Genomic DNA, 22,983 nt, shown 5'->3' with positions numbered 1-22,983 from the left:
CTTTGCTATTGTTTCTGTCTTTCTGAAGGGATCTCCCCTTTTAATCCCATTATTTCAACACCTGTTGGACAATGCATGAGTGATAATGAGCTCATTGATTAAATGCAATTAATGAATAGATTGCCACCTCTTGTTGTGTGTCGTCTGTGTTTCTGTGTTTCCGGCATTTCACATTGGAACACCTCATTCACCTTCCTTGTCTTCTCTCCGCCCTCCCTTTTAGGTAAGTTAAAGAGCTGCACCTGAGCCAGCCACTGATTGATTGATTGATTGATTGATTGATTGATTGATTGATTGATTGATTGATTGATTGATGCAGCACAACAGTCAAATAGTGGAGTGGAGTAGGGGAACAGCAAACAGCCAATAAAGCAGCCCGCCCGCTCGCCTGCCCGCCACAATGGACCTACCTGTGTACACTAGATGGATGTGATGGAATGTACTGTCGTCCCTACATTTCAAGAAGAAGTAAGAATTGCAGTTGCAACAAAGCCTTGCTTGCCTACAAAGAGAGCAGCAATTTGGATTTGTTACTATGTTACCTAGAAGAATAACAAACTGTGCAAGGATGGAGGTTGTAGGAGCAAGGAGAAGTTGTCTGTAAAGTTGGTGGATGCCTATTTTCCATTTTGCAGTCCCTTGTCTCCCTCTTGTGGCCTCCTGGAGGCAACTAGCTGTGCAAAAAAAAGACAGCCTGGCGGCCGGCTGTTGCAGTGTTGCCCTCTCAGGCAACACTGAGTGACTGACTGAGCCTCACCGTCTTATATAAAGTTCAGACGGAACTTTGCACGTGTCATAGTGGAGCCCTCAGGATTCCAGAGCCAGCTTTCTGACATCATAATGGGGCCTCAGAGATAAAAGCCTGGGCCCAGGCAGTGTTGGTCAGTGCTGCTCAGCAGGCAGCACTGGACTGGACTGGATTACAGCTGATACAAGGTGTGAAGGAACAAGGGGTGGCTGTGGGCATGCACTTGCTGCCGCTGCCAGTGTTTATCTGCATGGCAGCAGGGCATTTGGGCGTTGCCAGGAAGGCGTTTTTATGTAGATTCCTCCTCTTTCAGCACTGCATTGTGGTGCAAGCAAAAGAAGCAAATCCTGTCTGGCTTCCTCTCCGGCCTTTATTCACCTCCCGTGTAGCTGTGAGTGTGTGAGCCTGCAGGGCCCCATGGAATTGCCTAGAAGTAGGCTGAATCGCTGCAAGGGCTGAACAGCAGTATCGGGCAGGCTCGGGCAACGCGCGGCCCGTTCGGGTTATCGCTTCTCGGCCTTTTGGCTAAGATCAAGTGTAGTATCTGTTCTTATCAGTTTAATATCTGATACGTCCCCTATCTGGGGACCATATATTAAATGGATTTTTAGAACAGGGAGATGGAAATAGAGCTTGCTCTGTCCACTCCACGCATTGACCTGGTATTGCAGTATTTCCAGGACCGGTGCACCCTTTCCTTATGTGTTGACTAAAAGCAGATTCCAAAAGTGTTTTTTGTCTTTGCTATTGTTTCTGTCTTTCTGAAGGGATCTCCCCTTTTAATCCCATTATTTCAACACCTGTTGGACAATGCATGAGTGATAATGAGCTCATTGATTAAATGCAATTAATGAATAGATTGCCACCTCTTGTTGTGTGTCGTCTGTGTTTCTGTGTTTCCGGCATTTCACATTGGAACACCTCATTCACCTTCCTTGTCTTCTCTCCGCCCTCCCTTTTAGGTAAGTTAAAGAGCTGCACCTGAGCCAGCCACTGATTGATTGATTGATTGATTGATTGATTGATTGATTGATTGATGCAGCACAACAGTCAAATAGTGGAGTGGAGTAGGGGAACAGCAAACAGCCAATAAAGCAGCCCGCCCGCTCGCCTGCCCGCCACAATGGACCTACCTGTGTACACTAGATGGATGTGATGGAATGTACTGTCGTCCCTACATTTCAAGAAGAAGTAAGAATTGCAGTTGCAACAAAGCCTTGCTTGCCTACAAAGAGAGCAGCAATTTGGATTTGTTACTATGTTACCTAGAAGAATAACAAACTGTGCAAGGATGGAGGTTGTAGGAGCAAGGAGAAGTTGTCTGTAAAGTTGGTGGATGCCTATTTTCCATTTTGCAGTCCCTTGTCTCCCTCTTGTGGCCTCCTGGAGGCAACTAGCTGTGCAAAAAAAAGACAGCCTGGCGGCCGGCTGTTGCAGTGTTGCCCTCTCAGGCAACACTGAGTGACTGACTGAGCCTCACCGTCTTATATAAAGTTCAGACGGAACTTTGCACGTGTCATAGTGGAGCCCTCAGGATTCCAGAGCCAGCTTTCTGACATCATAATGGGGCCTCAGAGATAAAAGCCTGGGCCCAGGCAGTGTTGGTCAGTGCTGCTCAGCAGGCAGCACTGGACTGGACTGGATTACAGCTGATACAAGGTGTGAAGGAACAAGGGGTGGCTGTGGGCATGCACTTGCTGCCGCTGCCAGTGTTTATCTGCATGGCAGCAGGGCATTTGGGCGTTGCCAGGAAGGCGTTTTTATGTAGATTCCTCCTCTTTCAGCACTGCATTGTGGTGCAAGCAAAAGAAGCAAATCCTGTCTGGCTTCCTCTCCGGCCTTTATTCACCTCCCGTGTAGCTGTGAGTGTGTGAGCCTGCAGGGCCCCATGGAATTGCCTAGAAGTAGGCTGAATCGCTGCAAGGGCTGAACAGCAGTATCGGGCAGGCTCGGGCAACGCGCGGCCCGTTCGGGTTATCGCTTCTCGGCCTTTTGGCTAAGATCAAGTGTAGTATCTGTTCTTATCAGTTTAATATCTGATACGTCCCCTATCTGGGGACCATATATTAAATGGATTTTTAGAACAGGGAGATGGAAATAGAGCTTGCTCTGTCCACTCCACGCATTGACCTGGTATTGCAGTATTTCCAGGACCGGTGCACCTTTTCCTTATGTGTTGACTAAAAGCAGATTCCAAAAGTGTTTTTTGTCTTTGCTATTGTTTCTGTCTTTCTGAAGGGATCTCCCCTTTTAATCCCATTATTTCAACACCTGTTGGACAATGCATGAGTGATAATGAGCTCATTGATTAAATGCAATTAATGAATAGATTGCCACCTCTTGTTGTGTGTCGTCTGTGTTTCTGTGTTTCCGGCATTTCACATTGGAACACCTCATTCACCTTCCTTGTCTTCTCTCCGCCCTCCCTTTTAGGTAAGTTAAAGAGCTGCACCTGAGCCAGCCACTGATTGATTGATTGATTGATTGATTGATTGATTGATTGATTGATTGATGCAGCACAACAGTCAAATAGTAGAGTGGAGTAGGGGAACAGCAAACAGCCAATAAAGCAGCCCGCCCGCTCGCCTGCCCGCCACAATGGACCTACCTGTGTACACTAGATGGATGTGATGGAATGTACTGTCGTCCCTACATTTCAAGAAGAAGTAAGAATTGCAGTTGCAACAAAGCCTTGCTTGCCTACAAAGAGAGCAGCAATTTGGATTTGTTACTATGTTACCTAGAAGAATAACAAACTGTGCAAGGATGGAGGTTGTAGGAGCAAGGAGAAGTTGTCTGTAAAGTTGGTGGATGCCTATTTTCCATTTTGCAGTCCCTTGTCTCCCTCTTGTGGCCTCCTGGAGGCAACTAGCTGTGCAAAAAAAAGACAGCCTGGCGGCCGGCTGTTGCAGTGTTGCCCTCTCAGGCAACACTGAGTGACTGACTGAGCCTCACCGTCTTATATAAAGTTCAGACGGAACTTTGCACGTGTCATAGTGGAGCCCTCAGGATTCCAGAGCCAGCTTTCTGACATCATAATGGGGCCTCAGAGATAAAAGCCTGGGCCCAGGCAGTGTTGGTCAGTGCTGCTCAGCAGGCAGCACTGGACTGGACTGGATTACAGCTGATACAAGGTGTGAAGGAACAAGGGGTGGCTGTGGGCATGCACTTGCTGCCGCTGCCAGTGTTTATCTGCATGGCAGCAGGGCATTTGGGCGTTGCCAGGAAGGCGTTTTTATGTAGATTCCTCCTCTTTCAGCACTGCATTGTGGTGCAAGCAAAAGAAGCAAATCCTGTCTGGCTTCCTCTCCGGCCTTTATTCACCTCCCGTGTAGCTGTGAGTGTGTGAGCCTGCAGGGCCCCATGGAATTGCCTAGAAGTAGGCTGAATCGCTGCAAGGGCTGAACAGCAGTATCGGGCAGGCTCGGGCAACGCGCGGCCCGTTCGGGTTATCGCTTCTCGGCCTTTTGGCTAAGATCAAGTGTAGTATCTGTTCTTATCAGTTTAATATCTGATACGTCCCCTATCTGGGGACCATATATTAAATGGATTTTTAGAACAGGGAGATGGAAATAGAGCTTGCTCTGTCCACTCCACGCATTGACCTGGTATTGCAGTATTTCCAGGACCGGTGCACCCTTTCCTTATGTGTTGACTAAAAGCAGATTCCAAAAGTGTTTTTTGTCTTTGCTATTGTTTCTGTCTTTCTGAAGGGATCTCCCCTTTTAATCCCATTATTTCAACACCTGTTGGACAATGCATGAGTGATAATGAGCTCATTGATTAAATGCAATTAATGAATAGATTGCCACCTCTTGTTGTGTGTCGTCTGTGTTTCTGTGTTTCCGGCATTTCACATTGGAACACCTCATTCACCTTCCTTGTCTTCTCTCCGCCCTCCCTTTTAGGTAAGTTAAAGAGCTGCACCTGAGCCAGCCACTGATTGATTGATTGATTGATTGATTGATTGATTGATTGATTGATTGATGCAGCACAACAGTCAAATAGTGGAGTGGAGTAGGGGAACAGCAAACAGCCAATAAAGCAGCCCGCCCGCTCGCCTGCCCGCCACAATGGACCTACCTGTGTACACTAGATGGATGTGATGGAATGTACTGTCGTCCCTACATTTCAAGAAGAAGTAAGAATTGCAGTTGCAACAAAGCCTTGCTTGCCTACAAAGAGAGCAGCAATTTGGATTTGTTACTATGTTACCTAGAAGAATAACAAACTGTGCAAGGATGGAGGTTGTAGGAGCAAGGAGAAGTTGTCTGTAAAGTTGGTGGATGCCTATTTTCCATTTTGCAGTCCCTTGTCTCCCTCTTGTGGCCTCCTGGAGGCAACTAGCTGTGCAAAAAAAAGACAGCCTGGCGGCCGGCTGTTGCAGTGTTGCCCTCTCAGGCAACACTGAGTGACTGACTGAGCCTCACCGTCTTATATAAAGTTCAGACGGAACTTTGCACGTGTCATAGTGGAGCCCTCAGGATTCCAGAGCCAGCTTTCTGACATCATAATGGGGCCTCAGAGATAAAAGCCTGGGCCCAGGCAGTGTTGGTCAGTGCTGCTCAGCAGGCAGCACTGGACTGGACTGGATTACAGCTGATACAAGGTGTGAAGGAACAAGGGGTGGCTGTGGGCATGCACTTGCTGCCGCTGCCAGTGTTTATCTGCATGGCAGCAGGGCATTTGGGCGTTGCCAGGAAGGCATTTTTATGTAGATTCCTCCTCTTTCAGCACTGCATTGTGGTGCAAGCAAAAGAAGCAAATCCTGTCTGGCTTCCTCTCCGGCCTTTATTCACCTCCCGTGTAGCTGTGAGTGTGTGAGCCTGCAGGGCCCCATGGAATTGCCTAGAAGTAGGCTGAATCGCTGCAAGGGCTGAACAGCAGTATCGGGCAGGCTCGGGCAACGCGCGGCCCGTTCGGGTTATCGCTTCTCGGCCTTTTGGCTAAGATCAAGTGTAGTATCTGTTCTTATCAGTTTAATATCTGATACGTCCCCTATCTGGGGACCATATATTAAATGGATTTTTAGAACAGGGAGATGGAAATAGAGCTTGCTCTGTCCACTCCACGCATTGACCTGGTATTGCAGTATTTCCAGGACCGGTGCACCCTTTCCTTATGTGTTGACTAAAAGCAGATTCCAAAAGTGTTTTTTGTCTTTGCTATTGTTTCTGTCTTTCTGAAGGGATCTCCCCTTTTAATCCCATTATTTCAACACCTGTTGGACAATGCATGAGTGATAATGAGCTCATTGATTAAATGCAATTAATGAATAGATTGCCACCTCTTGTTGTGTGTCGTCTGTGTTTCTGTGTTTCCGGCATTTCACATTGGAACACCTCATTCACCTTCCTTGTCTTCTCTCCGCCCTCCCTTTTAGGTAAGTTAAAGAGCTGCACCTGAGCCAGCCACTGATTGATTGATTGATTGATTGATTGATTGATTGATTGATTGATTGATTGATTGATGCAGCACAACAGTCAAATAGTGGAGTGGAGTAGGGGAACAGCAAACAGCCAATAAAGCAGCCCGCCCGCTCGCCTGCCCGCCACAATGGACCTACCTGTGTACACTAGATGGATGTGATGGAATGTACTGTCGTCCCTACATTTCAAGAAGAAGTAAGAATTGCAGTTGCAACAAAGCCTTGCTTGCCTACAAAGAGAGCAGCAATTTGGATTTGTTACTATGTTACCTAGAAGAATAACAAACTGTGCAAGGATGGAGGTTGTAGGAGCAAGGAGAAGTTGTCTGTAAAGTTGGTGGATGCCTATTTTCCATTTTGCAGTCCCTTGTCTCCCTCTTGTGGCCTCCTGGAGGCAACTAGCTGTGCAAAAAAAAGACAGCCTGGCGGCCGGCTGTTGCAGTGTTGCCCTCTCAGGCAACACTGAGTGACTGACTGAGCCTCACCGTCTTATATAAAGTTCAGACGGAACTTTGCACGTGTCATAGTGGAGCCCTCAGGATTCCAGAGCCAGCTTTCTGACATCATAATGGGGCCTCAGAGATAAAAGCCTGGGCCCAGGCAGTGTTGGTCAGTGCTGCTCAGCAGGCAGCACTGGACTGGACTGGATTACAGCTGATACAAGGTGTGAAGGAACAAGGGGTGGCTGTGGGCATGCACTTGCTGCCGCTGCCAGTGTTTATCTGCATGGCAGCAGGGCATTTGGGCGTTGCCAGGAAGGCGTTTTTATGTAGATTCCTCCTCTTTCAGCACTGCATTGTGGTGCAAGCAAAAGAATTCCTCCTCTTTCAGCACTGCATTGTGGTGCAAGCAAAAGAAGCAAATCCTGTCTGGCTTCCTCTCCGGCCTTTATTCACCTCCCGTGTAGCTGTGAGTGTGTGAGCCTGCAGGGCCCCATGGAATTGCCTAGAAGTAGGCTGAATCGCTGCAAGGGCTGAACAGCAGTATCGGGCAGGCTCGGGCAACGCGCGGCCCGTTCGGGTTATCGCTTCTCGGCCTTTTGGCTAAGATCAAGTGTAGTATCTGTTCTTATCAGTTTAATATCTGATACGTCCCCTATCTGGGGACCATATATTAAATGGATTTTTAGAACAGGGAGATGGAAATAGAGCTTGCTCTGTCCACTCCACGCATTGACCTGGTATTGCAGTATTTCCAGGACCGGTGCACCCTTTCCTTATGTGTTGACTAAAAGCAGATTCCAAAAGTGTTTTTTGTCTTTGCTATTGTTTCTGTCTTTCTGAAGGGATCTCCCCTTTTAATCCCATTATTTCAACACCTGTTGGACAATGCATGAGTGATAATGAGCTCATTGATTAAATGCAATTAATGAATAGATTGCCACCTCTTGTTGTGTGTCGTCTGTGTTTCTGTGTTTCCGGCATTTCACATTGGAACACCTCATTCACCTTCCTTGTCTTCTCTCCGCCCTCCCTTTTAGGTAAGTTAAAGAGCTGCACCTGAGCCAGCCACTGATTGATTGATTGATTGATTGATTGATGCAGCACAACAGTCAAATAGTGGAGTGGAGTAGGGGAACAGCAAACAGCCAATAAAGCAGCCCGCCCGCTCGCCTGCCCGCCACAATGGACCTACCTGTGTACACTAGATGGATGTGATGGAATGTACTGTCGTCCCTACATTTCAAGAAGAAGTAAGAATTGCAGTTGCAACAAAGCCTTGCTTGCCTACAAAGAGAGCAGCAATTTGGATTTGTTACTATGTTACCTAGAAGAATAACAAACTGTGCAAGGATGGAGGTTGTAGGAGCAAGGAGAAGTTGTCTGTAAAGTTGGTGGATGCCTATTTTCCATTTTGCAGTCCCTTGTCTCCCTCTTGTGGCCTCCTGGAGGCAACTAGCTGTGCAAAAAAAAAGACAGCCTGGCGGCCGGCTGTTGCAGTGTTGCCCTCTCAGGCAACACTGAGTGACTGACTGAGCCTCACCGTCTTATATAAAGTTCAGACGGAACTTTGCACGTGTCATAGTGGAGCCCTCAGGATTCCAGAGCCAGCTTTCTGACATCATAATGGGGCCTCAGAGATAAAAGCCTGGGCCCAGGCAGTGTTGGTCAGTGCTGCTCAGCAGGCAGCACTGGACTGGACTGGATTACAGCTGATACAAGGTGTGAAGGAACAAGGGGTGGCTGTGGGCATGCACTTGCTGCCGCTGCCAGTGTTTATCTGCATGGCAGCAGGGCATTTGGGCGTTGCCAGGAAGGCGTTTTTATGTAGATTCCTCCTCTTTCAGCACTGCATTGTGGTGCAAGCAAAAGAAGCAAATCCTGTCTGGCTTCCTCTCCGGCCTTTATTCACCTCCCGTGTAGCTGTGAGTGTGTGAGCCTGCAGGGCCCCATGGAATTGCCTAGAAGTAGGCTGAATCGCTGCAAGGGCTGAACAGCAGTATCGGGCAGGCTCGGGCAACGCGCGGCCCGTTCGGGTTATCGCTTCTCGGCCTTTTGGCTAAGATCAAGTGTAGTATCTGTTCTTATCAGTTTAATATCTGATACGTCCCCTATCTGGGGACCATATATTAAATGGATTTTTAGAACAGGGAGATGGAAATAGAGCTTGCTCTGTCCACTCCACGCATTGACCTGGTATTGCAGTATTTCCAGGACCGGTGCACCCTTTCCTTATGTGTTGACTAAAAGCAGATTCCAAAAGTGTTTTTTGTCTTTGCTATTGTTTCTGTCTTTCTGAAGGGATCTCCCCTTTTAATCCCATTATTTCAACACCTGTTGGACAATGCATGAGTGATAATGAGCTCATTGATTAAATGCAATTAATGAATAGATTGCCACCTCTTGTTGTGTGTCGTCTGTGTTTCTGTGTTTCCGGCATTTCACATTGGAACACCTCATTCACCTTCCTTGTCTTCTCTCCGCCCTCCCTTTTAGGTAAGTTAAAGAGCTGCACCTGAGCCAGCCACTGATTGATTGATTGATTGATTGATTGATTGATTGATTGATTGATTGATTGATGCAGCACAACAGTCAAATAGTGGAGTGGAGTAGGGGAACAGCAAACAGCCAATAAAGCAGCCCGCCCGCTCGCCTGCCCGCCACAATGGACCTACCTGTGTACACTAGATGGATGTGATGGAATGTACTGTCGTCCCTACATTTCAAGAAGAAGTAAGAATTGCAGTTGCAACAAAGCCTTGCTTGCCTACAAAGAGAGCAGCAATTTGGATTTGTTACTATGTTACCTAGAAGAATAACAAACTGTGCAAGGATGGAGGTTGTAGGAGCAAGGAGAAGTTGTCTGTAAAGTTGGTGGATGCCTATTTTCCATTTTGCAGTCCCTTGTCTCCCTCTTGTGGCCTCCTGGAGGCAACTAGCTGTGCAAAAAAAAGACAGCCTGGCGGCCGGCTGTTGCAGTGTTGCCCTCTCAGGCAACACTGAGTGACTGACTGAGCCTCACCGTCTTATATAAAGTTCAGACGGAACTTTGCACGTGTCATAGTGGAGCCCTCAGGATTCCAGAGCCAGCTTTCTGACATCATAATGGGGCCTCAGAGATAAAAGCCTGGGCCCAGGCAGTGTTGGTCAGTGCTGCTCAGCAGGCAGCACTGGACTGGACTGGATTACAGCTGATACAAGGTGTGAAGGAACAAGGGGTGGCTGTGGGCATGCACTTGCTGCCGCTGCCAGTGTTTATCTGCATGGCAGCAGGGCATTTGGGCGTTGCCAGGAAGGCGTTTTTATGTAGATTCCTCCTCTTTCAGCACTGCATTGTGGTGCAAGCAAAAGAAGCAAATCCTGTCTGGCTTCCTCTCCGGCCTTTATTCACCTCCCGTGTAGCTGTGAGTGTGTGAGCCTGCAGGGCCCCATGGAATTGCCTCGAAGTAGGCTGAATCGCTGCAAGGGCTGAACAGCAGTATCGGGCAGGCTCGGGCAACGCGCGGCCCGTTCGGGTTATCGCTTCTCGGCCTTTTGGCTAAGATCAAGTGTAGTATCTGTTCTTATCAGTTTAATATCTGATACGTCCCCTATCTGGGGACCATATATTAAATGGATTTTTAGAACAGGGAGATGGAAATAGAGCTTGCTCTGTCCACTCCACGCATTGACCTGGTATTGCAGTATTTCCAGGACCGGTGCACCCTTTCCTTATGTGTTGACTAAAAGCAGATTCCAAAAGTGTTTTTTGTCTTTGCTATTGTTTCTGTCTTTCTGAAGGGATCTCCCCTTTTAATCCCATTATTTCAACACCTGTTGGACAATGCATGAGTGATAATGAGCTCATTGATTAAATGCAATTAATGAATAGATTGCCACCTCTTGTTGTGTGTCGTCTGTGTTTCTGTGTTTCCGGCATTTCACATTGGAACACCTCATTCACCTTCCTTGTCTTCTCTCCGCCCTCCCTTTTAGGTAAGTTAAAGAGCTGCACCTGAGCCAGCCACTGATTGATTGATTGATTGATTGATTGATTGATTGATTGATTGATTGATTGATTGATTGATTGATGCAGCACAACAGTCAAATAGTGGAGTGGAGTAGGGGAACAGCAAACAGCCAATAAAGCAGCCCGCCCGCTCGCCTGCCCGCCACAATGGACCTACCTGTGTACACTAGATGGATGTGATGGAATGTACTGTCGTCCCTACATTTCAAGAAGAAGTAAGAATTGCAGTTGCAACAAAGCCTTGCTTGCCTACAAAGAGAGCAGCAATTTGGATTTGTTACTATGTTACCTAGAAGAATAACAAACTGTGCAAGGATGGAGGTTGTAGGAGCAAGGAGAAGTTGTCTGTAAAGTTGGTGGATGCCTATTTTCCATTTTGCAGTCCCTTGTCTCCCTCTTGTGGCCTCCTGGAGGCAACTAGCTGTGCAAAAAAAAGACAGCCTGGCGGCCGGCTGTTGCAGTGTTGCCCTCTCAGGCAACACTGAGTGACTGACTGAGCCTCACCGTCTTATATAAAGTTCAGACGGAACTTTGCACGTGTCATAGTGGAGCCCTCAGGATTCCAGAGCCAGCTTTCTGACATCATAATGGGGCCTCAGAGATAAAAGCCTGGGCCCAGGCAGTGTTGGTCAGTGCTGCTCAGCAGGCAGCACTGGACTGGACTGGATTACAGCTGATACAAGGTGTGAAGGAACAAGGGGTGGCTGTGGGCATGCACTTGCTGCCGCTGCCAGTGTTTATCTGCATGGCAGCAGGGCATTTGGGCGTTGCCAGGAAGGCGTTTTTATGTAGATTCCTCCTCTTTCAGCACTGCATTGTGGTGCAAGCAAAATAAGCAAATCCTGTCTGGCTTCCTCTCCGGCCTTTATTCACCTCCCGTGTAGCTGTGAGTGTGTGAGCCTGCAGGGCCCCATGGAATTGCCTAGAAGTAGGCTGAATCGCTGCAAGGGCTGAACAGCAGTATCGGGCAGGCTCGGGCAACGCGCGGCCCGTTCGGGTTATCGCTTCTCGGCCTTTTGGCTAAGATCAAGTGTAGTATCTGTTCTTATCAGTTTAATATCTGATACGTCCCCTATCTGGGGACCATATATTAAATGGATTTTTAGAACAGGGAGATGGAAATAGAGCTTGCTCTGTCCACTCCACGCATTGACCTGGTATTGCAGTATTTCCAGGACCGATGCACCCTTTCCTTATGTGTTGACTAAAAGCAGATTCCAAAAGTGTTTTTTGTCTTTGCTATTGTTTCTGTCTTTCTGAAGGGATCTCCCCTTTTAATCCCATTATTTCAACACCTGTTGGACAATGCATGAGTGATAATGAGCTCATTGATTAAATGCAATTAATGAATAGATTGCCACCTCTTGTTGTGTGTCGTCTGTGTTTCTGTGTTTCCGGCATTTCACATTGGAACACCTCATTCACCTTCCTTGTCTTCTCTCCGCCCTCCCTTTTAGGTAAGTTAAAGAGCTGCACCTGAGCCAGCCACTGATTGATTGATTGATTGATTGATTGATTGATTGATTGATTGATTGATTGATGCAGCACAACAGTCAAATAGTGGAGTGGAGTAGGGGAACAGCAAACAGCCAATAAAGCAGCCCGCCCGCTCGCCTGCCCGCCACAATGGACCTACCTGTGTACACTAGATGGATGTGATGGAATGTACTGTCGTCCCTACATTTCAAGAAGAAGTAAGAATTGCAGTTGCAACAAAGCCTTGCTTGCCTACAAAGAGAGCAGCAATTTGGATTTGTTACTATGTTACCTAGAAGAATAACAAACTGTGCAAGGATGGAGGTTGTAGGAGCAAGGAGAAGTTGTCTGTAAAGTTGGTGGATGCCTATTTTCCATTTTGCAGTCCCTTGTCTCCCTCTTGTGGCCTCCTGGAGGCAACTAGCTGTGCAAAAAAAAGACAGCCTGGCGGCCGGCTGTTGCAGTGTTGCCCTCTCAGGCAACACTGAGTGACTGACTGAGCCTCACCGTCTTATATAAAGTTCAGACGGAACTTTGCACGTGTCATAGTGGAGCCCTCAGGATTCCAGAGCCAGCTTTCTGACATCATAATGGGGCCTCAGAGATAAAAGCCTGGGCCCAGGCAGTGTTGGTCAGTGCTGCTCAGCAGGCAGCACTGGACTGGACTGGATTACAGCTGATACAAGGTGTGAAGGAACAAGGGGTGGCTGTGGGCATGCACTTGCTGCCGCTGCCAGTGTTTATCTGCATGGCAGCAGGGCATTTGGGCGTTGCCAGGAAGGCGTTTTTATGTAGATTCCTCCTCTTTGAGCACTGCATTGTGGTGCAAGCAAAAGAAGCAAATCCTGTCTGGCTTCCTCTCCGGCCTTTATTCACCTCCCGTGTAGCTGTGAGTGTGTGAGCCTGCAGGGCCCCATGGAATTGCCTAGAAGTAGGCTGAATCGCTGCAAGGGCTGAACAGCAGTATCGGGCAGGCTCGGGCAACGCGCGGCCCGTTCGGGTTATCGCTTCTCGGCCTTTTGGCTAAGATCAAGTGTAGTATCTGTTCTTATCAGTTTAATATCTGATACGTCCCCTATCTGGGGACCATATATTAAATGGATTTTTAGAACAGGGAGATGGAAATAGAGCTTGCTCTGTCCACTCCACGCATTGACCTGGTATTGCAGTATTTCCAGGACCGGTGCACCCTTTCCTTATGTGTTGACTAAAAGCAGATTCCAAAAGTGTTTTTTGTCTTTGCTATTGTTTCTGTCTTTCTGAAGGGATCTCCCCTTTTAATCCCATTATTTCAACACCTGTTGGACAATGCATGAGTGATAATGAGCTCATTGATTAAATGCAATTAATGAATAGATTGCCACCTCTTGTTGTGTGTCGTCTGTGTTTCTGTGTTTCCGGCATTTCACATTGGAACACCTCATTCACCTTCCTTGTCTTCTCTCCGCCCTCCCTTTTAGGTAAGTTAAAGAGCTGCACCTGAGCCAGCCACTGATTGATTGATTGATTGATTGATTGATTGATTGATTGATTGATGCAGCACAACAGTCAAATAGTGGAGTGGAGTAGGGGAACAGCAAACAGCCAATAAAGCAGCCCGCCCGCTCGCCTGCCCGCCACAATGGACCTACCTGTGTACACTAGATGGATGTGATGGAATGTACTGTCGTCCCTACATTTCAAGAAGAAGTAAGAATTGCAGTTGCAACAAAGCCTTGCTTGCCTACAAAGAGAGCAGCAATTTGGATTTGTTACTATGTTACCTAGAAGAATAACAAACTGTGCAAGGATGGAGGTTGTAGGAGCAAGGAGAAGTTGTCTGTAAAGTTGGTGGATGCCTATTTTCCATTTTGCAGTCCCTTGTCTCCCTCTTGTGGCCTCCTGGAGGCAACTAGCTGTGCAAAAAAAAGACAGCCTGGCGGCCGGCTGTTGCAGTGTTGCCCTCTCAGGCAACACTGAGTGACTGACTGAGCCTCACCGTCTTATATAAAGTTCAGACGGAACTTTGCACGTGTCATAGTGGAGCCCTCAGGATTCCAGAGCCAGCTTTCTGACATCATAATGGGGCCTCAGAGATAAAAGCCTGGGCCCAGGCAGTGTTGGTCAGTGCTGCTCAGCAGGCAGCACTGGACTGGACTGGATTACAGCTGATACAAGGTGTGAAGGAACAAGGGGTGGCTGTGGGCATGCACTTGCTGCCGCTGCCAGTGTTTATCTGCATGGCAGCAGGGCATTTGGGCGTTGCCAGGAAGGCGTTTTTATGTAGATTCCTCCTCTTTCAGCACTGCATTGTGGTGCAAGCAAAAGAAGCAAATCCTGTCTGGCTTCCTCTCCGGCCTTTATTCACCTCCCGTGTAGCTGTGAGTGTGTGAGCCTGCAGGGCCCCATGGAATTGCCTAGAAGTAGGCTGAATCGCTGCAAGGGCTGAACAGCAGTATCGGGCAGGCTCGGGCAACGCGCGGCCCGTTCGGGTTATCGCTTCTCGGCCTTTTGGCTAAGATCAAGTGTAGTATCTGTTCTTATCAGTTTAATATCTGATACGTCCCCTATCTGGGGACCATATATTAAATGGATTTTTAGAACAGGGAGATGGAAATAGAGCTTGCTCTGTCCACTCCACGCATTGACCTGGTATTGCAGTATTTCCAGGACCGGTGCACCCTTTCCTTATGTGTTGACTAAAAGCAGATTCCAAAAGTGTTTTTTGTCTTTGCTATTGTTTCTGTCTTTCTGAAGGGATCTCCCCTTTTAATCCCATTATTTCAACACCTGTTGGACAATGCATGAGTGATAATGAGCTCATTGATTAAATGCAATTAATGAATAGATTGCCACCTCTTGTTGTGTGTCGTCTGTGTTTCTGTGTTTCCGGCATTTCACATTGGAACACCTCATTCACCTTCCTTGTCTTCTCTCCGCCCTCCCTTTTAGGTAAGTTAAAGAGCTGCACCTGAGCCAGCCACTGATTGATTGATTGATTGATTGATTGATTGATTGATTGATTGATTGATTGATTGATTGATGCAGCACAACAGTCAAATAGTGGAGTGGAGTAGGGGAACAGCAAACAGCCAATAAAGCAGCCCGCCCGCTCGCCTGCCCGCCACAATGGACCTACCTGTGTACACTAGATGGATGTGATGGAATGTACTGTCGTCCCTACATTTCAAGAAGAAGTAAGAATTGCAGTTGCAACAAAGCCTTGCTTGCCTACAAAGAGAGCAGCAATTTGGATTTGTTACTATGTTACCTAGAAGAATAACAAACTGTGCAAGGATGGAGGTTGTAGGAGCAAGGAGAAGTTGTCTGTAAAGTTGGTGGATGCCTATTTTCCATTTTGCAGTCCCTTGTCTCCCTCTTGTGGCCTCCTGGAGGCAACTAGCTGTGCAAAAAAAAGACAGCCTGGCGGCCGGCTGTTGCAGTGTTGCCCTCTCAGGCAACACTGAGTGACTGACTGAGCCTCACCGTCTTATATAAAGTTCAGACGGAACTTTGCACGTGTCATAGTGGAGCCCTCAGGATTCCAGAGCCAGCTTTCTGACATCATAATGGGGCCTCAGAGATAAAAGCCTGGGCCCAGGCAGTGTTGGTCAGTGCTGCTCAGCAGGCAGCACTGGACTGGACTGGATTACAGCTGATACAAGGTGTGAAGGAACAAGGGGTGGCTGTGGGCATGCACTTGCTGCCGCTGCCAGTGTTTATCTGCATGGCAGCAGGGCATTTGGGCGTTGCCAGGAAGGCGTTTTTATGTAGATTCCTCCTCTTTCAGCACTGCATTGTGGTGCAAGCAAAAGAAGCAAATCCTGTCTGGCTTCCTCTCCGGCCTTTATTCACCTCCCGTGTAGCTGTGAGTGTGTGAGCCTGCAGGGCCCCATGGAATTGCCTAGAAGTAGGCTGAATCGCTGCAAGGGCTGAACAGCAGTATCGGGCAGGCTCGGGCAACGCGCGGCCCGTTCGGGTTATCGCTTCTCTGCCTTTTGGCTAAGATCAAGTGTAGTATCTGTTCTTATCAGTTTAATATCTGATACGTCCCCTATCTGGGGACCATATATTAAATGGATTTTTAGAACAGGGAGATGGAAATAGAGCTTGCTCTGTCCACTCCACGCATTGACCTGGTATTGCAGTATTTCCAGGACCGGTGCACCCTTTCCTTATGTGTTGACTAAAAGCAGATTCCAAAAGTGTTTTTTGTCTTTGCTATTGTTTCTGTCTTTCTGAAGGGATCTCCCCTTTTAATCCCATTATTTCAACACCTGTTGGACAATGCATGAGTGATAATGAGCTCATTGATTAAATGCAATTAATGAATAGATTGCCACCTCTTGTTGTGTGTCGTCTGTGTTTCTGTGTTTCCGGCATTTCACATTGGAACACCTCATTCACCTTCCTTGTCTTCTCTCCGCCCTCCCTTTTAGGTAAGTTAAAGAGCTGCACCTGAGCCAGCCACTGATTGATTGATTGATTGATTGATTGATTGATTGATTGATTGATGCAGCACAACAGTCAAATAGTGGAGTGGAGTAGGGGAACAGCAAACAGCCAATAAAGCAGCCCGCCCGCTCGCCTGCCCGCCACAATGGACCTACCTGTGTACACTAGATGGATGTGATGGAATGTACTGTCGTCCCTACATTTCAAGAAGAAGTAAGAATTGCAGTTGCAACAAAGCCTTGCTTGCCTACAAAGAGAGCAGCAATTTGGATTTGTTACTATGTTACCTAGAAGAATAACAAACTGTGCAAGGATGGAGGTTGTAGGAGCAAGGAGAAGTTGTCTGTAAAGTTGGTGGATGCCTATTTTCCATTTTGCAGTCCCTTGTCTCCCTCTTGTGGCCTCCTGGAGGCAACTAGCTGTGCAAAAAAAAGACAGCCTGGCGGCCGGCTGTTGCAGTGTTGCCCTCTCAGGCAACACTGAGTGACTGACTGAGCCTCACCGTCTTATATAAAGTTCAGACGGAACTTTGCACGTGTCATAGTGGAGCCCTCAGGATTCCAGAGCCAGCTTTCTGACATCATAATGGGGCCTCAGAGATAAAAGCCTGGGCCCAGGCAGTGTTGGTCAGTGCTGCTCAGCAGGCAGCACTGGACTGGACTGGATTACAGCTGATACAAGGTGTGAAGGAACAAGGGGTGGCTGTGGGCATGCACTTGCTGCCGCTGCCAGTGTTTATCTGCATGGCAGCAGGGCATTTGGGCGTTGCCAGGAAGGCGTTTTTATGTAGATTCCTCCTCTTTCAGCACTGCATTGTGGTGCAAGCAAAAGAAGCAAATCCTGTCTGGCTTCCTCTCCGGCCTTTATTCACCTCCCGTGTAGCTGTGAGTGTGTGAGCCTGCAGGGCCCCATGGAATTGCCTAGAAGTAGGCTGAATCGCTGCAAGGGCTGAACAGCAGTATCGGGCAGGCTCTGGCAACGCGCGGCCCGTTCGGGTTATCGCTTCTCGGCCTTTTGGCTAAGATCAAGTGTAGTATCTGTTCTTATCAGTTTAATATCTGATACGTCCCCTATCTGGGGACCATATATTAAATGGATTTTTAGAACAGGGAGATGGAAATAGAGCTTGCTCTGTCCACTCCACGCATTGACCTGGTATTGCAGTATTTCCAGGACCGGTGCACCCTTTCCTTATGTGTTGACTAAAAGCAGATTCCAAAAGTGTTTTTTGTCTTTGCTATTGTTTCTGTCTTTCTGAAGGGATCTCCCCTTTTAATCCCATTATTTCAACACCTGTTGGACAATGCATGAGTGATAATGAGCTCATTGATTAAATGCAATTAATGAATAGATTGCCACCTCTTGTTGTGTGTCGTCTGTGTTTCTGTGTTTCCGGCATTTCACATTGGAACACCTCATTCACCTTCCTTGTCTTCTCTCCGCCCTCCCTTTTAGGTAAGTTAAAGAGCTGCACCTGAGCCAGCCACTGATTGATTGATTGATTGATTGATTGATTGATTGATTGATTGATTGATTGATGCAGCACAACAGTCAAATAGTGGAGTGGAGTAGGGGAACAGCAAACAGCCAATAAAGCAGCCCGCCCGCTCGCCTGCCCGCCACAATGGACCTACCTGTGTACACTAGATGGATGTGATGGAATGTACTGTCGTCCCTACATTTCAAGAAGAAGTAAGAATTGCAGTTGCAACAAAGCCTTGCTTGCCTACAAAGAGAGCAGCAATTTGGATTTGTTACTATGTTACCTAGAAGAATAACAAACTGTGCAAGGATGGAGGTTGTAGGAGCAAGGAGAAGTTGTCTGTAAAGTTGGTGGATGCCTATTTTCCATTTTGCAGTCCCTTGTCTCCCTCTTGTGGCCTCCTGGAGGCAACTAGCTGTGCAAAAAAAAGACAGCCTGGCGGCCGGCTGTTGCAGTGTTGCCCTCTCAGGCAACACTGAGTGACTGACTGAGCCTCACCGTCTTATATAAAGTTCAGACGGAACTTTGCACGTGTCATAGTGGAGCCCTCAGGATTCCAGAGCCAGCTTTCTGACATCATAATGGGGCCTCAGAGATAAAAGCCTGGGCCCAGGCAGTGTTGGTCAGTGCTGCTCAGCAGGCAGCACTGGACTGGACTGGATTACAGCTGATACAAGGTGTGAAGGAACAAGGGGTGGCTGTGGGCATGCACTTGCTGCCGCTGCCAGTGTTTATCTGCATGGCAGCAGGGCATTTGGGCGTTGCCAGGAAGGCGTTTTTATGTAGATTCCTCCTCTTTCAGCACTGCATTGTGGTGCAAGCAAAAGAAGCAAATCCTGTCTGGCTTCCTCTCCGGCCTTTATTCACCTCCCGTGTAGCTGTGAGTGTGTGAGCCTGCAGGGCCCCATGGAATTGCCTAGAAGTAGGCTGAATCGCTGCAAGGGCTGAACAGCAGTATCGGGCAGGCTCGGGCAACGCGCGGCCCGTTCGGGTTATCGCTTCTCGGCCTTTTGGCTAAGATCAAGTGTAGTATCTGTTCTTATCAGTTTAATATCTGATACGTCCCCTATCTGGGGACCATATATTAAATGGATTTTTAGAACAGGGAGATGGAAATAGAGCTTGCTCTGTCCACTCCACGCATTGACCTGGTATTGCAGTATTTCCAGGACCGGTGCACCCTTTCCTTATGTGTTGACTAAAAGCAGATTCCAAAAGTGTTTTTTGTCTTTGCTATTGTTTCTGTCTTTCTGAAGGGATCTCCCCTTTTAATCCCATTATTTCAACACCTGTTGGACAATGCATGAGTGATAATGAGCTCATTGATTAAATGCAATTAATGAATAGATTGCCACCTCTTGTTGTGTGTCGTCTGTGTTTCTGTGTTTCCGGCATTTCACATTGGAACACCTCATTCACCTTCCTTGTCTTCTCTCCGCCCTCCCTTTTAGGTAAGTTAAAGAGCTGCACCTGAGCCAGCCACTGATTGATTGATTGATTGATTGATTGATTGATTGATTGATTGATTGATGCAGCACAACAGTCAAATAGTGGAGTGGAGTAGGGGAACAGCAAACAGCCAATAAAGCAGCCCGCCCGCTCGCCTGCCCGCCACAATGGACCTACCTGTGTACACTAGATGGATGTGATGGAATGTACTGTCGTCCCTACATTTCAAGAAGAAGTAAGAATTGCAGTTGCAACAAAGCCTTGCTTGCCTACAAAGAGAGCAGCAATTTGGATTTGTTACTATGTTACCTAGAAGAATAACAAACTGTGCAAGGATGGAGGTTGTAGGAGCAAGGAGAAGTTGTCTGTAAAGTTGGTGGATGCCTATTTTCCATTTTGCAGTCCCTTGTCTCCCTCTTGTGGCCTCCTGGAGGCAACTAGCTGTGCAAAAAAAAGACAGCCTGGCGGCCGGCTGTTGCAGTGTTGCCCTCTCAGGCAACACTGAGTGACTGACTGAGCCTCACCGTCTTATATAAAGTTCAGACGGAACTTTGCACGTGTCATAGTGGAGCCCTCAGGATTCCAGAGCCAGCTTTCTGACATCATAATGGGGCCTCAGAGATAAAAGCCTGGGCCCAGGCAGTGTTGGTCAGTGCTGCTCAGCAGGCAGCACTGGACTGGACTGGATTACAGCTGATACAAGGTGTGAAGGAACAAGGGGTGGCTGTGGGCATGCACTTGCTGCCGCTGCCAGTGTTTATCTGCATGGCAGCAGGGCATTTGGGCGTTGCCAGGAAGGCGTTTTTATGTAGATTCCTCCTCTTTCAGCACTGCATTGTGGTGCAAGCAAAAGAAGCAAATCCTGTCTGGCTTCCTCTCCGGCCTTTATTCACCTCCCGTGTAGCTGTGAGTGTGTGAGCCTGCAGGGCCCCATGGAATTGCCTAGAAGTAGGCTGAATCGCTGCAAGGGCTGAACAGCAGTATCGGGCAGGCTCGGGCAACGCGCGGCCCGTTCGGGTTATCGCTTCTCGGCCTTTTGGCTAAGATCAAGTGTAGTATCTGTTCTTATCAGTTTAATATCTGATACGTCCCCTATCTGGGGACCATATATTAAATGGATTTTTAGAACAGGGAGATGGAAATAGAGCTTGCTCTGTCCACTCCACGCATTGACCTGGTATTGCAGTATTTCCAGGACCGGTGCACCCTTTCCTTATGTGTTGACTAAAAGCAGATTCCAAAAGTGTTTTTTGTCTTTGCTATTGTTTCTGTCTTTCTGAAGGGATCTCCCCTTTTAATCCCATTATTTCAACACCTGTTGGACAATGCATGAGTGATAATGAGCTCATTGATTAAATGCAATTAATGAATAGATTGCCACCTCTTGTTGTGTGTCGTCTGTGTTTCTGTGTTTCCGGCATTTCACATTGGAACACCTCATTCACCTTCCTTGTCTTCTCTCCGCCCTCCCTTTTAGGTAAGTTAAAGAGCTGCACCTGAGCCAGCCACTGATTGATTGATTGATTGATTGATTGATTGATTGATGCAGCACAACAGTCAAATAGTGGAGTGGAGTAGGGGAACAGCAAACAGCCAATAAAGCAGCCCGCCCGCTCGCCTGCCCGCCACAATGGACCTACCTGTGTACACTAGATGGATGTGATGGAATGTACTGTCGTCCCTACATTTCAAGAAGAAGTAAGAATTGCAGTTGCAACAAAGCCTTGCTTGCCTACAAAGAGAGCAGCAATTTGGATTTGTTACTATGTTACCTAGAAGAATAACAAACTGTGCAAGGATGGAGGTTGTAGGAGCAAGGAGAAGTTGTCTGTAAAGTTGGTGGATGCCTATTTTCCATTTTGCAGTCCCTTGTCTCCCTCTTGTGGCCTCCTGGAGGCAACTAGCTGTGCAAAAAAAAGACAGCCTGGCGGCCGGCTGTTGCAGTGTTGCCCTCTCAGGCAACACTGAGTGACTGACTGAGCCTCACCGTCTTATATAAAGTTCAGACGGAACTTTGCACGTGTCATAGTGGAGCCCTCAGGATTCCAGAGCCAGCTTTCTGACATCATAATGGGGCCTCAGAGATAAAAGCCTGGGCCCAGGCAGTGTTGGTCAGTGCTGCTCAGCAGGCAGCACTGGACTGGACTGGATTACAGCTGATACAAGGTGTGAAGGAACAAGGGGTGGCTGTGGGCATGCACTTGCTGCCGCTGCCAGTGTTTATCTGCATGGCAGCAGGGCATTTGGGCGTTGCCAGGAAGGCGTTTTTATGTAGATTCCTCCTCTTTCAGCACTGCATTGTGGTGCAAGCAAAAGAAGCAAATCCTGTCTGGCTTCCTCTCCGGCCTTTATTCACCTCCCGTGTAGCTGTGAGTGTGTGAGCCTGCAGGGCCCCATGGAATTGCCTAGAAGTAGGCTGAATCGCTGCAAGGGCTGAACAGCAGTATCGGGCAGGCTCGGGCAACGCGCGGCCCGTTCGGGTTATCGCTTCTCGGCCTTTTGGCTAAGATCAAGTGTAGTATCTGTTCTTATCAGTTTAATATCTGATACGTCCCCTATCTGGGGACCATATATTAAATGGATTTTTAGAACAGGGAGATGGAAATAGAGCTTGCTCTGTCCACTCCACGCATTGACCTGGTATTGCAGTATTTCCAGGACCGGTGCACCCTTTCCTTATGTGTTGACTAAAAGCAGATTCCAAAAGTGTTTTTTGTCTTTGCTATTGTTTCTGTCTTTCTGAAGGGATCTCCCCTTTTAATCCCATTATTTCAACACCTGTTGGACAATGCATGAGTGATAATGAGCTCATTGATTAAATGCAATTAATGAATAGATTGCCACCTCTTGTTGTGTGTCGTCTGTGTTTCTGTGTTTCCGGCATTTCACATTGGAACACCTCATTCACCTTCCTTGTCTTCTCTCCGCCCTCCCTTTTAGGTAAGTTAAAGAGCTGCACCTGAGCCAGCCACTGATTGATTGATTGATTGATTGATTGATTGATTGATTGATGCAGCACAACAGTCAAATAGTGGAGTGGAGTAGGGGAACAGCAAACAGCCAATAAAGCAGCCCGCCCGCTCGCCTGCCCGCCACAATGGACCTACCTGTGTACACTAGATGGATGTGATGGAATGTACTGTCGTCCCTACATTTCAAGAAGAAGTAAGAATTGCAGTTGCAACAAAGCCTTGCTTGCCTACAAAGAGAGCAGCAATTTGGATTTGTTACTATGTTACCTAGAAGAATAACAAACTGTGCAAGGATGGATGTTGTAGGAGCAAGGAGAAGTTGTCTGTAAAGTTGGTGGATGCCTATTTTCCATTTTGCAGTCCCTTGTCTCCCTCTTGTGGCCTCCTGGAGGCAACTAGCTGTGCAAAAAAAAGACAGCCTAGCGGCCGGCTGTTGCAGTGTTGCCCTCTCAGGCAACACTGAGTGACTGACTGAGCCTCACCGTCTTATATAAAGTTCAGACGGAACTTTGCACGTGTCATAGTGGAGCCCTCAGGATTCCAG

The 22,983-nt window shown here is 47.7% G+C and overlaps 15 non-coding genes across 15 annotated transcripts; all 15 read left to right on the top strand.

Moving 5' to 3' along the window:
- Positions 1-1,253: 1,253 nt before the first annotated feature.
- Positions 1,254-1,444, top strand: LOC142726131 (U2 spliceosomal RNA). The gene has a single exon (XR_012876623.1). It is a non-coding gene; the product is annotated as a U2 spliceosomal RNA (small nuclear RNA).
- Positions 1,445-2,724: 1,280 nt separating this feature from the next.
- Positions 2,725-2,915, top strand: LOC142726168 (U2 spliceosomal RNA). Its single transcript, XR_012876657.1, has one exon. It is a non-coding gene; the product is annotated as a U2 spliceosomal RNA (small nuclear RNA).
- Positions 2,916-4,199: 1,284 nt separating this feature from the next.
- On the top strand, positions 4,200-4,390 carry LOC142726228 (U2 spliceosomal RNA). Its single transcript, XR_012876711.1, has one exon. It is a non-coding gene; the product is annotated as a U2 spliceosomal RNA (small nuclear RNA).
- A 1,284-nt stretch (positions 4,391-5,674) lies between these two features.
- On the top strand, positions 5,675-5,865 carry LOC142726227 (U2 spliceosomal RNA). The gene has a single exon (XR_012876710.1). It is a non-coding gene; the product is annotated as a U2 spliceosomal RNA (small nuclear RNA).
- A 1,334-nt stretch (positions 5,866-7,199) lies between these two features.
- LOC142726226 (U2 spliceosomal RNA) lies at positions 7,200-7,390 on the top strand. The gene has a single exon (XR_012876709.1). It is a non-coding gene; the product is annotated as a U2 spliceosomal RNA (small nuclear RNA).
- A 1,265-nt stretch (positions 7,391-8,655) lies between these two features.
- On the top strand, positions 8,656-8,846 carry LOC142726225 (U2 spliceosomal RNA). The gene has a single exon (XR_012876708.1). It is a non-coding gene; the product is annotated as a U2 spliceosomal RNA (small nuclear RNA).
- Positions 8,847-10,134: 1,288 nt separating this feature from the next.
- Positions 10,135-10,325, top strand: LOC142726224 (U2 spliceosomal RNA). The gene has a single exon (XR_012876707.1). It is a non-coding gene; the product is annotated as a U2 spliceosomal RNA (small nuclear RNA).
- A 1,300-nt stretch (positions 10,326-11,625) lies between these two features.
- On the top strand, positions 11,626-11,816 carry LOC142726169 (U2 spliceosomal RNA). The gene has a single exon (XR_012876658.1). It is a non-coding gene; the product is annotated as a U2 spliceosomal RNA (small nuclear RNA).
- A 1,288-nt stretch (positions 11,817-13,104) lies between these two features.
- On the top strand, positions 13,105-13,295 carry LOC142726222 (U2 spliceosomal RNA). Its single transcript, XR_012876705.1, has one exon. It is a non-coding gene; the product is annotated as a U2 spliceosomal RNA (small nuclear RNA).
- Positions 13,296-14,575: 1,280 nt separating this feature from the next.
- LOC142726221 (U2 spliceosomal RNA) lies at positions 14,576-14,766 on the top strand. Its single transcript, XR_012876704.1, has one exon. It is a non-coding gene; the product is annotated as a U2 spliceosomal RNA (small nuclear RNA).
- A 1,296-nt stretch (positions 14,767-16,062) lies between these two features.
- Positions 16,063-16,253, top strand: LOC142726173 (U2 spliceosomal RNA). The gene has a single exon (XR_012876662.1). It is a non-coding gene; the product is annotated as a U2 spliceosomal RNA (small nuclear RNA).
- Positions 16,254-17,533: 1,280 nt separating this feature from the next.
- Positions 17,534-17,724, top strand: LOC142726220 (U2 spliceosomal RNA). Its single transcript, XR_012876703.1, has one exon. It is a non-coding gene; the product is annotated as a U2 spliceosomal RNA (small nuclear RNA).
- A 1,288-nt stretch (positions 17,725-19,012) lies between these two features.
- On the top strand, positions 19,013-19,203 carry LOC142726219 (U2 spliceosomal RNA). The gene has a single exon (XR_012876702.1). It is a non-coding gene; the product is annotated as a U2 spliceosomal RNA (small nuclear RNA).
- A 1,284-nt stretch (positions 19,204-20,487) lies between these two features.
- Positions 20,488-20,678, top strand: LOC142726217 (U2 spliceosomal RNA). The gene has a single exon (XR_012876701.1). It is a non-coding gene; the product is annotated as a U2 spliceosomal RNA (small nuclear RNA).
- A 1,272-nt stretch (positions 20,679-21,950) lies between these two features.
- Positions 21,951-22,141, top strand: LOC142726216 (U2 spliceosomal RNA). The gene has a single exon (XR_012876700.1). It is a non-coding gene; the product is annotated as a U2 spliceosomal RNA (small nuclear RNA).
- Positions 22,142-22,983: the final 842 nt, after the last annotated feature.

This window comes from Rhinoderma darwinii, unplaced genomic scaffold, assembly GCF_050947455.1.
Source record: "Rhinoderma darwinii isolate aRhiDar2 unplaced genomic scaffold, aRhiDar2.hap1 Scaffold_610, whole genome shotgun sequence".
Classification (NCBI taxonomy): domain Eukaryota; kingdom Metazoa; phylum Chordata; class Amphibia; order Anura; family Rhinodermatidae; genus Rhinoderma; species Rhinoderma darwinii.
This window is presented reverse-complemented; position numbering and strand designations above follow the sequence as displayed.